We start from the raw sequence: 20959 nt of genomic DNA, 5'->3' as shown, positions 1-20959 counted from the left end.
CATGGCCGACAAACCGCAGGTTCAGAGCCCGCTCGCTTCCCAGAACTGACGTTTACACGTGGGTTCAGCTTCCCGGGCGCCTCACGGAGACTCCCCTCTTCCCGCCGGCTCCAGGGGGGCTGCAGAGCTCCCCCCAGCAGCCTTTGTAAAGGGGAGAAACCTCAGCAACGAAACACTGCCTTCACTCTCAGGCCTGGCACGTAGGGCCGCCCTGGGATTTCACTGCAAAGTGGCGTCCTTGAAATATGCAGCCGCGTCCCCCTCCCGAGGATGGCAACTCCCCGTGGTGGAAGCCGCCCTCCAACAATGTGCAGAACGCAGGGTCCAAGACTGCCCCCCGCCCCCGGCAGAGTGCTGAGTCTGGAAGGAGCTTGGGGCCTCACATCGGGAGCAAACCCTCTGCCAGGGCAGCAGGTGTAGCAGCAGCCCGTATGCCTGGTGCCTACAGAGGCAGAGAAGCCGTCCGTCTTGCAGAGGCCGCCCCGGCACCGCGTGCTTGGGCTCTACACGCTCCCATAAGTGGATAGCTAGGATTCTTGCACACAATTCACCACCAGACAGGCGCCAGCATAATGCTTAAAGAATGTTCTGCTCATGGCTGTAGTCTGGAAAGGGCCTACTCGAGCCTCCCCACCTTGCTGGGTGCCCCTGTAAATCAGGGCTTCTCAAACCCTGACATTAAGGGCCAGATCATTGTCTGTGGTGGGCCCGTCCTGGGCATTGTAAGCTGCTGAGCAGCATCCCTGGCCCCCACCCTCCAGATGCCACAGCACTGCCACCCCCTAAGTTGTGACAATCAAAGAGGTCTCCAGACCCTGGCAAATGTCCCCTGGGACCAAAATCACCTCTGGTTGACAACAGTGCTATAAATTAAAGCACCACGGCTACATCCGGTGGCAAGAACTGCTCGTCTGCAGCGAATCAAGTAAGCGAGAAGGCAGAGCCCTCCACATCACTCAGCAGGCCCCTCCTGTCGTGTTTTCTTGGATTCACCACGTTCCAGATGAGTTTACCAACAAGTCAGAAAGATTGTTGTCCTCATTTCCAAGAAAATGATTCCTGATCTTTCCGGAGGGGCTGTACCGTGGCAATATTGTTTCATTTCTGCACCACCGAGCTCTCTCTTACCCCTATCCCCATCCCAGTGGGGGTGCGTTATCTGCACCTCTGAAGTTCTATGAAATCACATACGTGCAGATCAGATGGAAGTTTTCATGCTCATGGGGGCTCCGTGTCTAAAGGCACTTGGCTGCATTCTTTGGAAAGGATATTATAATATCAATCATCATCATCCACTTTTCTAAGCTTGGATTTTTGTAAAGGGAATCTCTTTTCCTGTTTGAGTATATACCGTATGTGTGTAAATTTCAAGTCAAAAGGGATAAAAACATTTTTATTTAGAATTTTGACAATCTCTTGAGATAACCAGCAAAACAGCAGGTTCTCCCCAACCCAGGGGAGATGGCTGACCTACAGCCTGGGGGAAAAGCCCAAGGAAAGTGGTTGGATTCGTCAGGACAAGCCAACCGTTAAAACATGTCGCCGTCACATCTCACACCCATCGCAGTTGGCCACAGCTCAAAGGTTGGCCTCCATGCAGAGACTCGGGGCCCCGGCTGCTTCCAAGTTAGGTCTCCACCATCCCATGCCTCCACAGTCACCCTGGCATCATTCAGTCACAGCCCAGGAGACGAGGTTCCACCCCCAGTACTCAAGCCCTTTGCCTGGAAGTGACAAGCATCACTTCCACTCTAGTTCATCAGAAAGAACTAGCCACATGAGCCCCCAGGAGCAAGGAGTGTGGGGTGTAGAGCCCCACTGGGCAGCCTCTTTCCAGCTACAACCCAGCAGCATGAGGGGAGCACAGCCCAACAGCACCAGCCCTCCGACTCGGCCCCTGGGCCAGCAGGCAGCACACACATGGCTCATGACGGGGCCAGTCTCATGTGTGAAACTGGACCAGAGTATTGAACCAAGTGACTTCCTTCCCAAAGGGGAGGTGACCCCAAGACCGTCAACTGTACATTCTGTCACCTATCCCAAGGTATCAAGTACCAGGAAGTTACAGGGGACACCATCTCCCTCACTGACAGGCACTAACAGAGACGCCAGGATAGTGGCCTAAATGCCCAGCCAAGGAGGGGCTCCCAGCCCAACTATTGAACCAGGTCGTAAAACAAGGAGCATCTGATCTGCGGAGAGTGCCCGATGGTGGGAGCAGAGGTCACTGGGATTGGCAAATGGAACAGCAGGGAACATAGGGTGGAGGAGGGGAGTGGGAGGGGGCAGTGTTGTCCTGGCTAAACCAGGTCCCAGTGACTGGACATCAAATGGACACTGACTCTCGGTTCTGCTGTCTTGGCCCTTCTACTTTAAAGGGCCATGGCCCGATGAAGCAAGCACATCCTGTTCTCCGCAGAGGGCTTTATGTAGACAGGGACTCACCTCACGCCTTCCCCTTACACCTGCCTTGAAGAGAGAATCAGGCATAGCAGAGGGTTTGGGACAAAACCACCGTGTTATACCAGCCCGGCCCCACCTGCTCTCAACACTGCAGCCAGCAAGGCTGAGGCCTTCCAGGCGGCCGGACACAGAAGGAGTCCACGGCTGGCAGACTCACCAGGCACCCGCCTGCCCCACCACCAGCGGCCAATCCCAAGGTCAAGCGGTGCCCCCGTGCATCCTGAGTGCACCCTCTCCTTTCCTGGTGCGATAGGAGATCCTTCTCTCCACCCCTCATTCTTGGTTACATCTGAGCCAGGGACTAGCCGCATCCCGTCTGCACCTGGGGATGCACAGCGCTCACACCGACTCCTGCCGAACAGGATCTTCAGGCCAGCTTGCTGGCAACTATGTTCTTCTTTTTCTTTTCTTTTTTTTTTCCCAATTGCCCTTCTGGGAGAGAGAAGAAAAGCCAGGTCTTTTGGAAACACCCATCCGGCCCATCAGCGTTCAAATCGCAACACTGAAAAGGAAGCTTCAGGGAGGGCGGCCCCCAGCTGCGCCTGGTCGTCCTGTGCTGGGCCGCTAGATTTGCTCATTATCCTCCCCGGTCCGCCTCCTCCACCCCACCCCCTCCCCACCAGCTTGGTCTCTCCCGGCTCTATTTTTGCGGTTGATCGGTGCGCCTCTGTTTCCCAAGCAGGGGCTGACGTATGTGTATTTCTATACATTCTTCCCTCCAGTGAGGCTTCTGAGCCTTGCAAATGGCACCTTATGCAAATCAAGGGCTCCTCCATCTGCTTCCGATATTCCCCACTTCCCCTTAATAACCTGTTTTAGGGGATGTGGTACATGCAGCAGATGATACAACTTTATTTTTGTAAACCCAGTTGGTCCTGGAGCGCTGGCAGCCACAATAATAGAAGAACGCGCCTGTTACTGCCTCTTGGTGAGCTTGCTGTCAGGCAAGCACCTCATTAAAACAAGCCAGAGAAGCTCCGAGAAGAAGAAGGGAGGGGATGCGGCCGGGTGCGGCAGGGTCCCGGCAGAGCAGCACGCGGAATCCTGCCCCCACTCTCTGCCCGGTCGGTGTTCGCCGTGGGTGGAAAATATGTGCTGAAGTCCTAACCGCTCTCTGGTGCCCTTGAATGTGACCTTATTTGGAAACGGGGTCTTTGCAGATGTAACAGAGATGTAAGTTAGGACGAGGTCACATTTGAGCAGGGTGTCCCATGTGACGGGTGTCCTTACCAGAGAGGAGGGGACACGGAGACACAGGGAGAAGGCCACGTCAGGACGGGGCAGAGAGTGGGAGATGCAGCTGCAAGCCCAGGAACGCCGAGGCTGCCGGCCACGCCCGGAGCCAGGAGAGGCGAGGAAGGACTCGCCTGCAGGGGTTCCAGAGGGAGCAGGGCCTGCCGACGCCGCCCCATCCCACGTTCCGGCCCTGCTGCCAGCAGCCTCTGCTACTGTCCCCCCAGGAAGGCCCCCCAGGATTCCGGGTACTGATTCTTCAGCTTCCTGTGAGTTGACAGTTACTTCGAAAGAAAAAGCTTGCTTCCTTTTGTTTTGAAAAGATGCCGCAAAACCCAGCAAAGTCTCGCCCCATTCTCCCCCCTCCCCCACACGTCACCTGCCCTCCAGGGGGACTTGAGGCCCAAGAGTCCGACTTCCAGCAAGGAGGCGAGGAGAGGCGCTCAGGAGGGGAGCTCTCACTTAGAGCCTATGCTTTCAAACATCGTGGAACCTGCTCCCAGGAGAGAGGGCGTTGGGGCTCAGGAGCGCCCAGTGGGATTCGTACAAAGAAGGGAGGAGGCTGAAGTGGGGTGGGGCAGCTGGCCACCAGTGTGGTGCCTGAAGTGCGGAGGGCAGTGGGCACCACAGTGGCCCGTGGAAGGGGGAGGGGGCTGGGCATGAGGTCAGGGGGAGCAATAGGCCGAAGACGCAGGTAGAGAACCCAAGTCTGTGCAAGAGGAGGGACCTTCCAGAGGAGACGGCAAGCTGGACCTGCAGACACCACCGGGAGGTGACGCCGCTGACCGTCTGGGGGCGGTCCCAGTCAAGGGATCTAAGGGTGAGTGTTGGGGAAGGAGGAGACGAGGAAGAAGAGAACAGAGGGAGAGAGATGGGTGTGAAAGCTCCTGGTGACCCTGGGAGCTCCAGAACAGGTTGGCGAACTATGGCCTGGGGGCCAAACACGGCTCACTCCTTTGTTTCTAAACAAAGCGTTACTGGAGAAAGGCCAAGTCATTCATGTCTTCTCTGCTGTGCGGCCTTCGTCGTGCTCCAAAGGCTTCTTGGCCCTGGGGGTCCGATGGTCGCATCCACTGAGTTGCCTAGATCCGGTCTCTGAATCCCCCGTCATTCTCCTGCCCACAGCCCCCGTCTGCAAGGGTCCAGCTGGCCCGGGCCTCCAGCCCTCTTCCCTCTGGTCTTACGCACCTAGAAGGCCATGAGCCCTTCTTGTTACGGAAAGTTGAGATGAGCCTTGGTTCTGTGTGTGTATTTTGGAGGTTGGGAGTGGTGACTATCAAAATGCGGGTTTCCTGACCTCATGTTCTGCATCCTCTCTTGTGACCCTGGCCCTCAGCCTGCTGTGAATAAACACCCCGGCACTCATCCATCCGACACATTGGGTGCGTTGGCCCCGCACGAGAGTCTGAGATGCACACAGGCCACAATCATGGCTTCTCCATCTCCATGCCTCGGTCAGGTGCCCCGACATTGCTCACCTAAGGGGTGAGCTAACAGCAGTTTATTTCGAAGTTGTGATGGAATCCATCCATGCAATTCAGCACCAAGAGGCAAGCCAGTCCTGCAAGCCAGACCCGGGGAAGCCAGAGTGGACGGTGGTCTGTCCCAGCGGTTCATTCATTCACTCCAGCGGTCCATTCATCCACTTAATCATTCGGTGCTGGCCTGCGGAGGTCCCAGGGCTTCACAGACAAATGAGACTCTGCCCCGGCCCTCAGGGTGCCCACGGCCCAGATGTGATCATTATTACAGAACAGTGTGACTTCGTGGTGCGGCGTGCGCAAAGTGCTGGGGGAGCACAGAGGATGAGGCCTTGAGGGGCTTGGGAGCAGGTCCTCCGGGGGCATTTGCATTTTAAAAGAGGGTCCATGTTTAGCGGGGGATTCCAAGCAGCGTGGGGTGGGTTGGTAGAGTAGTTTCGGTTGTATGCGAGGGGGTGGCATTCCAGTGCCTGCTCGGGCCCCCCTCGTAACCTCCTCTGGGGCATTGGCCCTGCAGCCCGGGGCCTCCACCGGGCCCGGGACTCAGCAGGTGTTGGCCATGAGCCCGTCCGCTTTCTCCTTGGGAAAAGAACCAGCAGGCTCCTTGCTGGAAGGTGCGGCACAGAGAGGCCCCGTTGTCATTTCCAAGTCCCCAGACCCCATTCCTCAGTCCCCATACAGACTGTGCTTGCGTTCAGGGGGAGAGGCTCCTGCTGCAAGCCCCCGAGGGACTGCAGTGTAGACGCCCCACCCCTTCCCTGCCGGCCTCTGCTCGCAGCCCTGCCTGGAGGCCCCAGGTGGGGCGGGCAAGGATGCGCAGGAGGCAGGCACAGGCCAGCAGGTGGGGCCGGGGAAGCTGGCGGCTGCTGTGCCCTCGTGGCTTTAGCATTCCCGTCATCTAAGGCAGCTTCACTTCTAAGCAGCCAGTGAAGGACAAGCGCCCTGTAAATTTAGAACTCGTGATGGCTGCTGCTTTTGGTAGTCATCTTGGCGCACGGGGTCGGGGTGAGGGGGAGATGGAACAATCCGCTCATGGCAGCACCAGCTCATCCCAGCCCACGCAGGCGCTTGCAGCAGGGACGTCCTCCCCAAAGTCGAAAGGTGTCAGCCCCTCAGAGGCCAGGTCCCCACCCAGCCCCGAGGGCCGCCCCCTCCCCACTACTTCCACCAGCATGTCACCACCAAGGGGCCCTCGGCCCCCGCTCCCCATGGCCCCTCCTTCCCTTTCTCACATTTGGCTAAAAATAAAGCCCCTTTTGGCAGCAAATACACTCAGTCTCCCCAGAACATAAGCTTCCTGGGAATCCAGAAAAGCGAAGAGCTCTACCTCTCATGGAGCCCAGATGGATTCCTGAAAATTTGTGTCAAACCAATTTCTGTAAATCCAATCATGTTCTCAGTGATTCACCGTCATCTCAGAAACAGCTCCCTCCAGGCCAGCTGCTCGCCGGACCAGCTCCCCTCCACGCACACAAACACGCCGGCCAGCGATGGGCTCGAGCAAACACCCCGGTCCCAGAGGAACCGAGGCCGGGAGAGGGTCCCCAAGTGATGGGAATACTCGTGCTCCGATTCTGCTGCCAGGCCTCAGGTGTCCAGGAAGCGGGGCAGACCCGGATGCGAACAGCACGGTGCCGTGGCCAGCCTCTCTTTAGACCTCGCCTGATTTCTTCTAGGGAGGTATCACCGGAACTAGCCTCTTGCCTGTCACCTGCATTCCCAAATCCATCACAAAGTGGTCCTCCGCTGTGTGACGGATCTGAGCAAGAACACCTGCAGGAGAGAGGGGGCCCAGGGGAAGAGGCAGACTCAGCTTCTCTCTTGTAATGTCTATCACGTGCTGGTCTCAAAGCAAGCGGGGGTGGCCTGCAGCAAAGCCACCTTCAGGCTGGACCACGCAGAGCCCTTGGGTGAGGGGCAGAGAGTGGGGTGAGGCAGGGGCTGGCATGAGCTGACCTACACTGTGGGAAGATGCCTCTCGACAAGGACAGAAGCAGGAGCAAGCCGGCAGGCGGGGAGGCTGGGGATGGTGCTGGTGACCAGGGGGATGGAGACAGTGGACAGATCCAAGGACCAAGGCCAGTGGGCTGGGCAGTAGACTATATTTGAGAGGCTGGAGGAGATGACAGTGACCTAGGCCAGTGACAGAAGCCCATGCCTTCAGGGTAGGGAGCCTCCTCCTGCTCCAGCAGCTGCTCTCCAGGACAGATCAGCCAGGGGTAACCCTGGGGCCCAGGCCTCTATCCCCCATCTTGGTGATGCTGGAGAGAGGGTGCAGGGCAGAGAGTCATGGCCTTGCTGCCCTGTCCGGGGGTGGCAACTGTCGAATCGCCTGCACAGTAACCATCTGGAAGCCTGGGACACAGGCAAGGCCACAGGGACCAATTCTTGCTCCACGGCCTTCTTTTGTCAGGTGACTATTAAAAGTTTGTGTGTGTGTGTGTGTGTGTGTGTTGGGGAAATGTGTGTGTGACTCCTATGGAAATAGCTCTGAGTAGTCAGAGTTGGATGTTGTCTGATATTCAGAGGCTCTACCGGTGGACTTCACTGGTTTATCGGGAGGAGGTCTACCCAACTGGATTATACATTGGCTAAAGGAAAGAAGGGGGTGGGAACGTGCTCAGCACCCGCCCTGTTTCAAGCCACACTCATTGTTTCATTTCATTTTCACAGCATCACCCCCATTTTCCAGATGAAGGAAGGTAAGGTTCAGAAAAGTCGTGAAAAGCTAGTGGGTGGGGCAGCTGGGGTTTGAGCCCAGCCATGTTATTTCTGCTGGACCACACAGCCTCTGCCCTTTGTTCCCCTCGTGGGACAACCCCCAGGACGGGGACAGGCCGAGCTGTCCATCCTCCCCAACCACAGGTGGCCGCTGGGAGCCTGGGTGCAGCAGGGTTGAGGCCTCAGAAATCCTCCTGAGGTCATGCCCCAGGTACCCCCCAGGCTCACCCCAGACACCCCCAGGCTCACCCAGGACACCCCCCGGGCTCGCCCTGGCCACGCCCCCAGCGCCCCCTTTGGCTGACGTCGATAGAAGAGAGAGTTAGAGGCATTGTCATGGAGGGTGGCGGTAAACCCACCTGTCAGGGAGGAGTCCCCTGATCACTTGAACACTAGGAAAAACCAGCATCAGCACCGCCCAGCCGAGGGTGCCCAGGGGTGGGGGCAGGCAGCTCTCAGCGGGGCTCCTGGGGCCCCGGGCTGAGCATGGGAGCCACAGAGCACAAAGGGGCGACCCGGGCCGCCCTGGTCGGGTAGTCTGAGCAGCCTTCTGCGAGATCTGTGGTTATAATTTTGTCCTTATTATAAAAGTAATACATATTCACTGTAGAAAATTTAGAAACTACACATATGCAAAAAGAAGAAAATTAAAAATAACCCATAATCCCACTAACCCGAAATAACTCCTGTTAACATTTTGAGCATATATACCCTCCCAGACTTTCCTAGGCATAGAATATGTATTTTTGGTACTAAGTGGGATCATACTGTACATTCCATTTTGTAACTTTTTTCCACTTAACTACATATCATACCAAATCATTAAGTATTCTTCTCTAATATCATTTTTTAATGGCTGAAAATTAGCCAAAGAATACTAAAAGGATGGTCGAGGACAGGAGAGGAAATTTGTACCACACAGAACATGGCAATTAAGCATTAAATAGGAAAATGCCCTTTGCAAACAAATCAGCTAGATGATTCTAGAAAATAGGGGTTTTTTTAAAAAAAAAACTTCTTTTCTCTTTAATCCAAATTCTACAATATCCTAAAACCAAGACTGTTGTCTGATTTGAGGATCCGACACTCAAAAGAGAGCTCCCCTCGGCTGGTGACATCTTCAGAAGGAAACATCACAGCTCTGAAGTGCTGACTTCCTCTTGCTGCAGGTATCATAGATGGAACTTTTGTGTCCCCCCCCAAAATTCATATGCTGACGCACCCCCCTCCACTACGATGGTATTTGGAGGGGCCGCCTTGGAGGAGCGATTAGATGAGATGAGGTCATGAGAGTAGGGCCCTCAGGATGGGATCAGGGCCCAAAAGGAAGAGACCCCAGGGCTGGCTCTCTCTCTCTCTGTCTCTGCCATTCGAGGACACAGAGAGAAGGCAGCCTCTGTAAGCCAGGAAGAGAGGCCCTGCCAGAGCCCGGCCACGTTGGTGCCTTGCTCTTGGACTTCCAGCCTCCAGGGCCGTGAGAAATAAATTCCTGTCCTTTAAGCCTGTGTCGTGGTGCTTTGCCCTGGTGGCCCGAGCAGACGAAGGCAGCAGGTAAGGCGGCTAAGACAATTTTGACACTGTGAGACTGCAGTCATCTCGACTTTGTCTGCCCCCATCTGGACTTCGTCAACTCATTCCCGGAGGAGAGACCCGTGGGTGCACACATGCAGGAGAGAGGAGTTAGGAACCTCCATCAAGGGGGGGGGGTCCCCCAGGACTCACATGTTCTCTGCCCAGAACGAGGCGTGCCCCTCAGAGAGGAAATGGGGCCTCAGGCTGGGGTCTGCTGGAAGGCAGAGGCTTTCTGCTGGTTCCACAGCGACATCAGAGATGAAGTGCAAGGTCCTTGGGGACGGTCCCCCAGGGCTGCTCGAGAGACGAGGCTCGGGCACAGCTGCCTGCACCCCGTTCTCAAGATGGTCTCACCCCATAGCTTTCTTCCCCCGCCGTGAGCCCAACAAGAAAGGCAGAGATGAACCAAGAGCACACTGGGGGTGCAGGGGCCAGAGCCGGAGCAAACTCCAAGAAGAGCCGAGGGGGCCCCTGCAGGGTCACAGGGGACTCTGGAGAAAGCCTGGGGCCAAAACTAGGGGCTCCTGGACGGGGACCAGGGCTGGGGCCTGAGAGCAGTTCTGTACAGACTCAGGCCCTCACCAGAGCAGGGACGACCTGGGTCCCGGAGGGGCTGAGGACACCCCAGGTCCAGCCTTGGAACCGGCCAGAAGCTGTTCCACATCGCTGGTCCTCAGGTTTGGTTGACAATCCAAGGACGAGAGTGTCCCAGGGCAGAACCAAGGGTGACCGGCCAGAGGCCATGCCGGCCCCTAGCCCCACTGCGACCCAACAGCGATGTCCTTGGAGAAGAGATCCGAGCCCGTAATGCACCACTGTTGCCAAGCACCTGTGTCTTCCGGTCTATCTTTTTTTTTATCTTTTCTGTGAGCTTTAGGGAAGATCCTTTAGGAGAACGCCAACCTGCCATGTACAAAATGAAGACAGAAGCTCTCCGCCCACATAGAAGTCACTTTGACGAGCGCACCAGACTGACCCAGGGAGAGAACGGGGTTCAGGGACTCAGGCAGAGGGGGGCTCTCGGAGTCGCAGCTCCAGGGGTTAATGTGTCAGCATCCATGGCGCCCAGAGTGGCCCCACCCAAATCTGTCCAGACCCTTCCAGCTGTGACCAGCAGAAACTGGCCCAAACTGGCTGAAGCTGCAAGGAAGCACGCATGCCATGACAGGACGTCCAGGCTAGGGCTGGCTTCAGGGCTGGCCGATTCAGCACCCCTCTCCGTCATGAGGACACAGGGTCTGTCCCCTGCCTCCTCTGTATCCCCTCTCACTGGGCTGGGAGTGAGATGGCTGCAGGGGATCCGTAGCAATGTCCTGGGGCCCCTCATAGAAGCCAAGAACTTTTCACAGAAGCGGACCCTCCAGGCTCAAAGACACTCCTTTTGTCTCATCGGCCAGAATCGGTCATTCCTAAGAGTACAGGATCTCCCAGAGACCATGCGCTCGGCCTTGGAGTCTCGGGTGGGCCTCACTCGCCCAGGCACGCCCTGCCCAAGGGGTCGGGAGCCAGATACCTGCACCAAACCCAGCTTGGTGGGAAGACAGGGGAGCACGTGGGAGCTGCTAGGCGCCTGTCAGCCATCGGGGTCCTCTGTCCAGTGAGGTCTTCCCGCCCGTCCTCTGGAGAGGTCACAAGGAGACCTGCCCTCCTCTCATATTCCTTTACCCTCTCCGTCACCCCCAGACCACATCGCCCCAAATGTGCCGGGTCCACAGGTGACCCAGGGGTGGAAAGTGACCCAGCTGCCCCTCTGGGGTTCCTGCACTTAAACGTCAGCTGCGTGGCCAGAATGCCTGGCCAGGCCACATTCCAGGGGGCACAGAGCAAGACAGGATGGACAGTCCCCAGAGAGAGTGCTCACGCAGCCAGGCAAAGTCACCTGGGTAGGGACAACCGTTCTGACACGAGTGGCCTGTGCCTTGGCCCCAGGAGGCCTGCAGTGCCACCTGCATTCGCGTGGCCACTGGCTGCCGCATAGTCCAGCAGGTCCGCCAGGTGGTGGGAAGGGATCACAGTTGGCCCAGCTCCCTGTTTGGTTGGGAGCTGCTGACCCCTCAGTTCACAAGCCGGCCTCTGGGGAAGGGGCCAGTCTCCCCTTTCACCGGCCACCCAAGGACTCCAGCCGCCTCTGCCCATGACCAGCAGCTGCCGCAGGTCCGTCTCCACGGGGCCTCCCTCCGCAGCTTCTTGAGCACCCGGGACTGTCTCTGCTCTCACCCTCCTCACTTCATTCCTGGCTCGAAGTAAGCTGGCCCTCAGGGGACGGGGAGGGATAAGGACCATCCCCGTGGCCTGGCCGTTTGACCCCAGTCACCCCCATTGCACTCTTCACCGTCAGATGCACACCCTTGCCTCGCATCACAGAGACCTGGCAGCGCCAGTAAAATGCGCCACCGCCCCCGGTAAATCTGCCAGTCCAGGGGCCGCCCTCAGATACAGCTCAGTAAACACACTTATGGCCACATCGGTTCTGTCAATGGTGCTCCATCACCCCAGTGGACAGACGGGTGAGCCAGTCTCCCCCTGACCGTCGGGCCACCCCTGGTAAGCTCGGGCCTCCTGGCCAACGGCTTCTTCCTGTTGAATGAGGCACCAAAGAATCTCAGAGGAGCCGGCCACGGGCATGTGGGGGCCCACTCGGCCCTGAGCTTTGCACGGATTGTCCCACATTGTCTTCTCCACCCTCTGAGAGACCCAGAAGGTGGGACATTGACCTGCTTGGCGGGTGTATGGTTCCCAGGGCTGCAGGAACAACTTGCCACAAAATGAGTAGCTTAAGTCAACACAGATTTATTCTGCACAGTTCTAGAGGCCAGAAGTCTGAAGTTCAGGTGTCTGCCGCCCTGCTCCCTGCAAAGGCTCTGGGGGGATCTTTCCTGCTTCCTCCAGCTTCTCGCGTTGCAGACAATCCTCAGTGGTCCCGGGCTTGTGGCTGCATCACTCCACTCTCTGCTCCGTCTTCACTTGGTGTTCTCCCCTGTGCATCTCCGTCGGTCCTTTCCTCTTCTGATAAGGACAGCAGTCTCGGATTTAGGACCCCCTGCCTCCTCCAGTAGCACGTCATCTTAACTTGATTACATCTGCAAAAACCCTGTTTTCAAATAAGATCGAATTCCCGGGTCCCGGAGTCAGACTCAGACATATGGGGACACAAGTTAGCACAGTGTAGGTCTCTGCTGGGACATCAAAGGGGGGAGGATGACCACAGACAGGGAAGGACACCCCCAGTGCCGCCTCCCTCCCGAGGCCCAGTTCCCCGCTCTGGAGTGGAGCTTTCCATGGATGCAGAGAAAGCAGGATAATAAAGGTGGGCAGGGTTTTGAAAATCATCCAGGCCAGCCCCCTGCCTCTGGGGCAGCACCAGGGCAGCAAAGCGCTAACTGAGGCTCTTGAGCAACATGTGGTTCCTTTAAACTCAAGAATTTTGAGACGAAAAGATCAGCAGTCTCTAGGTGCCTATGTGGGGTTTGGAGGTCTATGATTGCCATGAGACCCAGGAGGCCACCACCACGAGAAGCTCAGGCCTAGGCCCCAGGGCCCAGGTGATGGTTTGATTACAGCTGGTCCCGAAGCAATTCCAAGACTATATGTAATAGTCAAAGCAAGAGTATGGCCCCCATATGTAAAGAGCACCCTGAAATGAACAAGAACAACACTCCATGGAAATATGGACAATGCATATGAACAGAAAGTGCACGGAAGCAGAAATGCAAATATCAATAAAGACAGAAAAAAGATACTCAGCCTTCCTAGAAGTGGGGAAATGTAAGTTAAAATCATATTTTGTACTCTTAGACTGACAAATATTTTAAGAGATAATAATAACTGATATTGGTTTGGTGGAGGATAAAGGATTCCCATATAGTGTGGTGAGATCTGTAAATACTTTCAACTCGGTAAATAATCCAGCTGCAGTCATTAAAATGTAAGATATACATAGCCTTTGCCCCAATAATTCTACTTTAGAGATTTCCTCCGATAAAGCAGAAACTGCCAGGAAAATAGTTAGGGCATGAACAACGTATTTGCCTATGTGCATGTGTGTGTTAGTACGGGCAAAGGGGAGAGTCTGGGAGGAGACACTTCCAGATGTTAGCAGAGGTCAGAGGTAACCCAGGAGAGCTGGGTTCAGGAAGGGACAAAGGAAACTATTCATTTCCCTTTAGACACTTCTGTCTTGTAAGAACTAATACCATGAATGAGTAATGACTTTTATAATTCATGCAACTGAATTTTTTAAATGACCAAGGAAATGATTTCGCAATAAATCCGTCCATCTCCCATGCTGGGGCCGGTAGGGTCGCCAGATTTAGGAAATACAAACACAGTTCGAATTTGAAATTTAAGTTTGAATTTCAGACAAACAGCAGTTTTTAAAATATAAGTGTGTCCCAGGAAATATTTGGCACATACTTATACAAAAAATTCTTTGTTATTCATCTGAAACTCAAATTGAACTGGGCGTCCGGGGCGTTATCTGGCAACCCCAGCTCCAGAGAAGGGAAAGGAGGAAACAACTTGACAGATCTCTAGAACTCTAATTTAAATTGATTTCCTCCTGCTCCCCATGAAAACCCATCATACCCACGATGATCTTTCTCCCCCAGCGATCACACGCACACACGTGCACACACACTCACGTTTTCATCATCACTCGTCACCCCTAAGAGAACATTCTTTGCCTTGGCCCAGCCTTGACCTGTACATGCTGATGTCACATCACACGGGCCCTGCCTGAGCCTGGCAGTGCCGGTGCATGGAAGGCAGTCAGCAAAGCTGGGGAGACTGATTAACCGAGGACTAGAGGCACCAGGGCAGGAGGATGGTGCCCCCTCTTAAAGGCGCCTGGTGTCGAGCTTCTGGCCCGTTGGCTATGCAGGGTCGCGCCCCACCTCTCAGCCAGGTTCGGCATCTTGCAACCTTCTCACCTGCCAGATGCCCCTTTTTCCCTCCTCTTTCCCAGCGCTGAACACACAAAGCACCAAACCTCATACAGAGCAGCCTAAGCCGTTGCGGCCAGAGGCAGGCTGTGTTCGAATCCCGTCCACGTTATGGATTTGCTGTCGGTGAGGAGCCCCGGGGATGAGGATGGGGAGGCTGGGGTCAGGGTGAGCTCGGCCAGGTTGTAGGTTGCTCACACTCCTTGAGCATCAGTGTCCTCACCTGGACAAGCAGAGGCCAGGCGGATGTTCTCGAAGGGACTCTTAAGCCTGAGTTTAGGGTCAGGCATGTCCCCAGGCCTCCTATCCCACCGCGTACCCTTGGACTCCACTGGAAAGCACCCACCCTTGTCCACAGCTGGAGAATGTGACCACTGGCCACCGGAAAGTTCTGGGCCTCTCCTCCAGGCCCCGGGATCCTTTGCTGGAATCACCGCTTAACCCGAGTGCATCTGTGTCGTCGCGGAAGCCGCCACAGACAAGACATTAGCATTACAACCCACACTGATCTTTGTCAATTATGCCGCAGTGTTTGAGCTCTAACCAGCTTCAAATTGAATCAGGACGAAATCATCAGAATAAAAAGAGCCCAAACCCCAGCCTTTCAATTCCAGCGCTGGGAAAAAAAGTTATACATTTCATAATGGCCTTCTACCCCGTAATGAACAGGAAAAATAAATTAGATTCCAAGCTAAGGGTATATTTATGCAATTTCATTATGTGCCCATGAGCAAGCCTGGTTTTCACCAAGATAAAAATGAGCTCTCAGAAACACTCACACTAAATAAATGGAGTGATTTAACAGCTTAACGGGGAGCGTGGAAGAGGAACTGAAGGACAATGTCAAAAATGAGAAAATAAAAATAAGAGGGCCTTACTCTGCACCACCCCGCACACGCGCACAGCAGCCTCTAGAGCGTCCTGCCCACGAGCTGCGTGCCAGCCTGGCCCTTGCGGGGCAGCCGCTCTGCTCTCTCGCTCCAGGTGACCTACGGGCAGGAACAGAGGAGGGAACATGTGTTCTCTCCCTGGACACGGGAGCCACCGGTGCGATGGCCAAGCCACTGCGGCTCTGCCCACTGGTCAGCGGAAAGTCCGAGCCCCAGAGCCCCAGACCCAACAGTCAGTGCCTCAGAGCTACGCCCGCTCCTTGCGAAGAGGCCGCCCTCTGTGCACGGGCTCTTGCAGTAGAAATTCCGGGTTTGTCTCAGGGCTCCTCTTTCTCATCGCTAACCTTTCTTCATCTCCTTTCCAGGAGTGCCTCTCTGGTCTCTCTTTTGCTTCCATGTCACGGCGGCCTGATGCTCGGATGGCACCAGCTTCGAGGGCAGAAGCGGCACCTGCTGCCCATTGTTGAAGGTGGGCCACGTCCACGGGTTTCCTCCAGAGTGCCCACGCAGCCCCTGCCCGGCCTTCCCAGCAGCGTTTCTCTCGACGGAAACAAAACCTTGTTCTCTGCTGTCTTCAAACTCTCCACGCGTGGGGCCTTTTGTTTTGGGGTGTTGTTGTTGTGCACGGCTCCGAGACCCCATGTGAGAGGCATTGTGTAAGCTCGGTTGTTGCGAGGGTGGACAAAATAATGGATTTATTTTTATTCTTTCTAATGGATATTTACAAAGCTGGAGGGTGTTTCCCGAAAACTCCAGTGGTGTCTCGCGGGCACAGACAGAGATCGACAGCTCGGGGACCCTCTCAAAGGCAGCAGTTTCCGCTTCCTAGGTTGCCCTTTTTAGCCTCAGAAAGCAGCTCCCTGGTGCCGTAAACAAGGAGCAAGGAAAAGGTCATCACCTCCTGCAATGTCAGTCCTGGGAGCACCCCAGGAGGAACCTCCCTCTTGGATAAGGAGGAGGAAATCAAGGATAAGGACATCAAGGCTCAGAGAGATCAAGAGGGACCCCGGCTCATCGGCGGGGGAGCCGGGCTGACACCAGCCCACCCAAGAGAAAGAGCACGCAGGCCGCATGGGCCACTTGAAATTTTCTAGGTGCCACATTAAAAAGTTAAAAAAAAAAAAAGTGAAATAAATTTCAATAATATATCTTATGTACCCCAATATATCCAAAATATTATCATGGCGATCTGTATCCACATAAGAAATTATTAACGCGTTATTTGACATGCTTTGTCTGTGTGCTGAGTCTTTGAAATCTGGTGTGCATGTTACGCTCACAGCTCACCCCGATTAGGACCACCAAGTATCGGGCGCTCGGTACCCGCATGTGGCTGGTGGTCACCATCTTGGATGAGGCAGACACAGAGCTCCTTCATGTCCCAGCTGTCTCACCTACAAACAACCCCAAACCTAAAAGACAACCATGTGGCCGCACGTAACCCAGCACATGGAAGCCGACCCGTGAAGGGCAATATGCCCAGCTCTCAGAAATGTGTCTTTGCAACCTTCACAATCAGTGATTTTTCAAAACCGCCGGGAGATCCTAACAAAAATCACCACTTCCGTGACCTCTCGAGCATCTTCTGTGTCAGGAGCAGAGGACTTCACAGGGGATGTGTTGTTGCGCCCTCCCCAGAGCTCTCTGAGGCAGGTGCCACCATCACCGTGAGCCCCCATCCATAAACAGAGGCTCGGGCGGGGCTGCCCAAATCACACGGTGAGTCCACAATGAACCAGGAGTGCAACCGTCAACGCTTATCAACCTCTGAGGGCAGAAGTTCCCCTCCTGACAAAGAGAACCTACTTGGAACCAAACAGGTTGCCTGATTCCCACTCTTCTCACTTTGGGGGCCTTCAGCTACTCGAACAGAGAGCAAAACCAAGACTCTCCTGCCAACTTCACATTCCCTCCTTTACCGGGGCCTCCAAGGGGAAAAATAAACAAACAAGCAGATAAATAAATACAGCCCGATGAAGATAAAGCGGGCTGTGGAGAGTAAGCATGCTGAGCACGCACCCACGTTGTGGTCTCGGGTGTGAAGCTCGCTGGCGCAGACAGAGCTGGAATTCCACACACAGCGGGACTCTTGGCTACAGCCCAGTGAAAATCCAGAGCAACTGGTCAACCAGGAAAGACACAGCCAGCATCCACAGAATGGGGCAAGGAAGGCACGAGGGGCGAGCCGGCAAAGACAGGGATGCCCCCCGCAGCCCAAGAAAGTGGCCGTGAGGGTAGCTGGAGTGCCAAGAAGCTCACTGAGGACACTGGGGTACAGAGGGGCTTAAACACCCACCCTGACCCCCACCCACATTGTTTACAGGTTCTTTCCTGCAGCACAAGGTCAAGGTCAGGCTCACATTGGCTCTGGCTGTCATCCTCACAGCAGCCCCGCGAGAGGTGAGGAAGCCGTGCCTGGTGGGGAAGCTGGTGCTGGGGCTGGTCAGCATGGTGGACACAACGCCGGCCGGTCACTGATGCAGTGTCACATGCTCAGGCGTTCATGTGACCTCGCGGGTCAACGAGGCCCTGTCTGCATGAGGGGAAGCACCAGTCGGCCCTTAGGATGCTGTAAGGCTCAGGATGGGCATTGTCCCTCCCCGTGGGCTGCTCTGTTGTCACGTGGTGATTGCTGGTGTGGGAGGAAGGAGTCTTCAAGGAAACACGAGGAGTGGAGGTCTGCCTCCCTGGTTGCAGGGGGACTTGATTTGGAGAAAGAGGCAACAGAGGAGTGAAGAGGAGAAGAGGGGAGGGAAAGAGCAGAGAGAAGGAGTCCTCCCAAAGCTTCGAGGAGATTGCTGCTCCTGCCGGAGTTCCTCCACTCTCCACGCCTCCCACCTGCCCAGCAGACCCCGACTCCCTGATACCCACCTGTGGGCTGCACCTGCCACAACATGGCCACCAGTCTGCCAGCAGACGGCACCTGGCCACCTTCCTCCAGGGCCCGGAGTAGGACGTCAGCCCATCCTCGGGCTCCGTCTGCGTCCCCGAGCCACCCCCTCGAGGCTCTTACATAACTCGGGTCCTTCCTCACCCCAAGCAGGACTCCTCCATCCCGCCCCACCCTCTAGACACGGGGGCGTAACATCTGCTGTACTGTTCCTCTCCAAGAGAGCGCCTCCCCCACACACCGCGCCCCAGACTCAAACACTGCCCTCCTCCCCGCCCCCCCCCCAGGCAGCCAGGGATGAAAAATAACATAAAATAAAAACATGCTACCACCACCGCCCACCACATCATTAAGGGCAAAAAAAAAAAAAAAGTTTCCTACAAATAAAAGTCTTTCCTTCTTGTCCTAGAAAAACAATAACGAATCCTGGGGCGCAGGAGCGCGGGAAGGGGGCGGACGGGACTATGCCGGCCTTTCATATCTGTGGCTGAGATCATCTTTGATGTTTCTCATTTTTAAAAAAGAGAGACATCCACACAGACGTGCCCCCACAGCATCCGAGTGAGGAAAGGGGTTAGAATTCAGCGCCAGGAGGCGGCGTCCAGGGTCCCGGTTTCCCTGCCCTCGTCCTCGCTCCCCTCCCTTCAAAGGATCACGTGGAACAGAAAAGAAGGAGGGGCCCAGTTTGGTTGGGATCCAGAGGCCAAGATCTGCCTCATTGGAACCTCCGACGCAACGGGGAGCAGAAGGGAGCACAGCCCGGGGCCACGCCAAGATGGACGCCAAGCCGTGCTGAGCCTCTGCACCCCCGGCCCCGGCACACCTCCCACTCCGGCCACCTCAGCATCGCTCAGCCCCGAGGGCCCGGAGGGAGCAAGGGCTCCCAGAGTCCTTCCAGCCAGCCAGTCGCTCAATGTCTGCCTTCCCTTCCAAACGCTTCCACAAAAACTCAAAGGAAAATCTGTAATTCTTTCCCCAAGAGATGCTGTCTAATCCACTTCCTGTTATCTGATTCAGCCTCACCATTGAGGTCCAGGAAGGTCACAGCTGTAGTCTGGATCTCAGGAGGTTTATCTCCCTGGACCTACATTCCTACCTGTTGCCACGGCTGAGCCATAACCACGGGAACCCATCGTGGACAAGTCTAAGGACAGCAGGGGACAGTCTGAACCGCAGGCTTCTCTCCTGCCAAAACGGAGGGATCCAGCTCACGAACCCCAGAAAGTAAGTCTATGTTTATGGAGGACCTACTGGGTGCTTCACAGAGCCCCCATTTCAGCCACACGGGTGGCTGTCCCCATGTAAATGGGCTGACAGGCTCCATCAGACGAAATGTTGCCAGCAGGGTCCCACGACTGCTGAAGTGTGGTCCTGCCTGCACGCTGAGCTCTTCCAATCTTTGCCCCAAGCCCTCCATTCCCACACCCCAAAGAGCAAGACTTTCTAAAGAAGGATGACTGATGGCTTGTCCACACCCTCTGCCACCCCCTGCCAGCCGCGCCAAGAGCAGGGCCTCCCTCCGTTCCCTCTGGCCCGCTCGCGCTCCTGGCCATCCTGTCCTTGCAGTTAAGGCCCACTGCATGGCAGGCACCTGCTCGGGGCTGAGAGAAGATGGTGGGTGCTGGGCACTGCCCTCCGCATGTAGTGAGGGGCAAGGAGCCTACCAGGGAGACGAGCAGGCACAGTCACCGTGACGGAGAACCGCGCAGAACCACGACAGAACAGGGCAAGGAGCACTCCAGCTGCCCAGGGGCTCAGAGATTAAGGATCTCCAGACACAACATTCCTCCTTTTCCCTTTTCTATTAAAAATCTGCTGTTTGGGGGAGGGGCAAGGGGAGAACCAGGTATGGGACCCCCATGAGCCAAGGCCCAGACAAGCCCTCTCGTCCTCTCTCCTCGGGGTTGGGGCCAGGTCCACCCGCCAAACAAACAGACGCTTGGAGCCCAGGCACAAATTGTGGTGCTCCGTCTTCAGAGAGCACGCCGGGGAAGAGAGAATGGCGCCCGTTCATCTAGGTCAGCAGCCACTGGTCCAGCATGGCCCGCATGCAAAAGGCCAGCAGAGGGAGGCAGGGAGGCTCTGGGGGCAGCAGGCGAGGCTCCACCACAGCCTCCCTCCCTAGAAAAGGCCCGGGTGTCTGGGCTGCACCCACCCCCGCCCACGTGTGCCGAGTCTCGGTGTCCCCTGCTGAGGGACCTGATCTACTCCCCCTCCACTTTGCCGATGAGTCACTTGGTGGAGGCCCCGCCGTGGGCTGGCTGCCTCCCTGCGCCCTGGAGGAAAACCAGCTTCCCTCCTCACTCACTTCAGTCTGAACTGCCTGGAGCCACTCAGAACATTCCTTTGCCCGTCCTCCGATTCTATGAAAAAGCCAAGCTTCCCGGCAGAGCCTCGCACAGGGCTAGTGACCACGGCCTGCGAACACGGCGCAGTGTTCCGCCAAGGCCTCAGGAATTGGCCTTGGGAGGACCCACCTGGCTCACATCGGATGCTGTTCCAGAGGCTGCCATAGATGCTGCTATAGATGCAGCTGGAGCGCTGGGTCCCGGGACCTGAGGCTGCCTCCTGGCAGGCACGCGTTCCCAGCCGCCCTCACCCGCTGCCCCGGCTCTCTCCCACGCTCTCCCAGAGAAGGACTGGCTCCCAGAACCCTGAAGTCCTGCCTTGTGGGGGGCACTAGGGCCCCCTTCCCTCTCAGAAGAGCTTGCCAGGCCCCGTGACGTGGCTCTGTCACCACCCCCAAAGCCTGTCCCCTTGGCTTATCCA

The 20959-nt window shown here is 56.1% G+C and overlaps 1 protein-coding gene across 17 annotated transcripts in view; it reads right to left on the bottom strand.

The window, feature by feature from the left end:
• Nucleotides 1–20959, bottom strand: part of RBFOX3 (RNA binding fox-1 homolog 3) — a 510574-nt gene that overhangs the window by 369837 nt on the left and 119778 nt on the right. For 2 of the 17 annotated variants that reach the window (XM_070559777.1, XM_070559788.1), the window contains exon 1: nt 6505–6950. The exons of the other annotated variants lie outside the window; for them this stretch is intronic. The gene's annotated coding sequence lies outside the window, so the exon portion shown is untranslated. Of the gene's footprint in view, nt 1–6504; nt 6951–20959 lie in introns of those variants that run through there. 17 annotated transcript variants of the gene reach the window in all.

Source organism: Equus przewalskii, chromosome 10 (genome assembly GCF_037783145.1).
Source record: "Equus przewalskii isolate Varuska chromosome 10, EquPr2, whole genome shotgun sequence".
In the NCBI taxonomy this organism is placed as follows: Eukaryota; Metazoa; Chordata; class Mammalia; order Perissodactyla; family Equidae; genus Equus; species Equus przewalskii.
Note: the sequence above shows the minus strand (reverse complement) of the source record. Positions and strands in the feature narration are given on the sequence as shown.